This window comes from Chiloscyllium plagiosum, unplaced genomic scaffold, assembly GCF_037043375.1.
Source record: "Chiloscyllium plagiosum isolate Xiang-an unplaced genomic scaffold, Cpla_swu_hap1 HiC_scaffold_47, whole genome shotgun sequence".
Lineage (NCBI taxonomy): Eukaryota > Metazoa > Chordata > Chondrichthyes > Orectolobiformes > Hemiscylliidae > Chiloscyllium > Chiloscyllium plagiosum.
The window spans coordinates 6,541,353-6,544,110 of NW_028270185.1; positions in this window are offsets into that span (position 1 = coordinate 6,541,353).

The window sequence follows — 2,758 nt, forward strand, 5'->3', positions numbered from 1 at the left end:
GTGCCTTTTCTATTCAGTCACGGGATGTGGGCGTCACTGATAAGGCCAGTACTTATCACCCGCCCCTAATTACCTAGAGGGCAGTTCAGAGTCAACCACTGTGGGTCGGGACTCACACGTAAGCCCAGATCAGGGAAGGGCAGTAGTTTCCTTGCCTGAAGCAGATAGGGTTTTCCTGACAATCGGCTGCAGTTTTATGGTCATTATTCATTGCAGATTTTGATTGAATTCAAATTCCACCATCTGCGTGGTGTGATTTGAACCCATGTTCCCAGAATATTACTGGGTCCCTGGTTTATAGAATCCCTACAGTGCAGAAGCTGGCCATTCAGCCCATTTGAGTCCATAATGACCCTCCAAACAGCATCCCGTCCAGAACCACCCCTACTATATCACTGTAACCCTGCATTTCCCACGGCCAATACATTTATCCCTCCTCACTATGGGTAATTTAGCATGGCCAATCCACCTAACGTGCACATCTTTGGCCGGTGGGAGGAAACTGGAGCACCCGGAGGAAACCCACGCAGACAATGGGAGAATGTGCAAACTCACCCGCCTCAGGGAACTGTCTGTGTGGAGTTTGCACATTCTCCCAGTGTCTGCATGGGTTTCCTCCCACAGTCCAAAAATGTGCAGGTTAGGTGAATTGGCCATGCTAAATTGCCCGTAGCGTTAGGTGTAGGGGTATGGGTGAATAGCTCTTCAGAGGGTCGGTGGAGACTTGTTAGACCGAAGGGCCTGTTTCCACACTGTAAGTAATCTAATCTAATCCAGACAGTCGCCCGAGGCTGGAATCAAACCCTGATCCCTGGTACTATGAGGCAGCAGTGCTAACCACTGAGCCACCGTGCCACCTTATAATGAATTTGCTAGATTAATAATCTAGTGATAATATCACTAGGCTATCATTGAATAAGGTGTTGAGTATGTACGGTACAGTTAGAAACAGGTATAGTCAGTTAGATAGTGGCAGTATTATTTTTCCATGCCATGGTGGGGAGATAGTGATAATGATGACTGGATTAGTAATTGGAGCATAGATCCAAATCCCACATCGCCATCCTCTGGGATTTATCAGTTCATCAAATATGGAACTGACCACTTGTTTTACAGCAAATTCAAAGACAACTCTTTAAATCCCTTCTTCCTTCAATCCAGCAATGCTGCTGCTAAATATTTAATTCAAATTTTTATTTTTGTCCATCCCGCCTCAAATATTTTGTAAAAATGTATTCTTTCATCACTGGCAGAGTCAACATTTATTACGCCTCTTTGACTGCCCTCCAACTGAAGTCCCTTGTTAGTGCCATTTCAGAGGGCAATTAGAAGTCAACCACGTTGCTGTGGATTAGAAGTCAACCACGTTGCTGTGGATCAGAAGTCACGTGGAGTCAGAGAGCTGTACAGCACAGAAACAGAAACCAATCCGTTTATGCCGACCAGATATCCTAAATCAATCTAGTCCTACTTGCCAACCGTTGACCCATGTCCCTCCAAACCCTTCCTATTCATACACCATCCAGATGCCTTTTAAATGTTGTAATTGTACCAGCCTCCATCACTTTCTCTGGCAGCTCATTCTATACATGCACCACCCTCTGTGTTATAATGTTGTTCCTTAGGTCCCTTTAAATCTTACCATCTTACCTTAAATCTATGCCCTCTAGTTTGGACTCCCCTACTCTGAGGAAAAAGACCCTGATTATTCACCTTTCCAATGCCCCTTATAATTTTATAAACCTATATAAAGTGGCATGGTGGCACAGTGGTTAGCACTGCTGCCTCACAGTGCCAGGGACCTGGGCTCGATTCCAGCCTCGGGTGACTGTGTGGAGTCTGCATGTCCTTCCTGTGTCTGTATGGGTTTCCTTCCACAATCCAAAGATGTGCAGGTCAGGTGAATTGGCCATGTTAAATTGCCAATAGTGTTAGATGCATTAGTCAGTGGGAAATTGGTCTGCGTGGGTTACTCTTCAGAGGGCTGGTGTGGACTTGTTGGACTGAAGGGTCTGTTTCCATACTGTAGGGAATCTAATCATGTGTATATATATACAGGCAAGGACAGCAGATTTTCTTCCTTTAAGGACGTTAGTGAACCAGATGGCTTTTTGCAACAATCAATATTAAATTCATGGTCATCATCACTCGGACTAGCTTTCAATTCTGGATTTTATTAATTGAATTTAAATTCCACCAGCTGCCATGGTAGGATTTGAACTTGTGTTCCCACTGGTTGAACCTCTAGATTATCGTAATAAAACAAAGCACTGCAGCTGCCGGAGATCTGAGGCAAACAAGATCGGAAATTCTGAAGAGGAGTCACTGGCCCTGAAATGTTGACTGTGCTCTATTGCTGTAGATACTGCTGAGTTCCTCCAGCAATTTGTTTTTGTCCCAGATTCCCAGCAGTTCTTTGTTATACGAGAAACAAAGATTCTGAAGAAGGGTCACTGAATCCGATATATCAGCTCTGCTTTCTCTCCCACAGATGCTGTCAGACCCGTCGAGTTTCCCCAGCAATTTCTGTTTTTGGTTGCCTCAGTTTTACTAGTCCAGCAACATTACCATCTCTCCCTATCTCTTCAGCTGGGTATAAATTAGTGTCTCCAATTTGCAACCTAATCTACACTCAGAAAACTCAGTTTCATCTTGGGAGACAAACTGCTGGAGAGGCGTAGATTTTAAAATAAAACCTGACTCACCATGGTACAGGAGACAAAATCAAAGGAAACAAAGTTCTTTCAAACCCATTTCA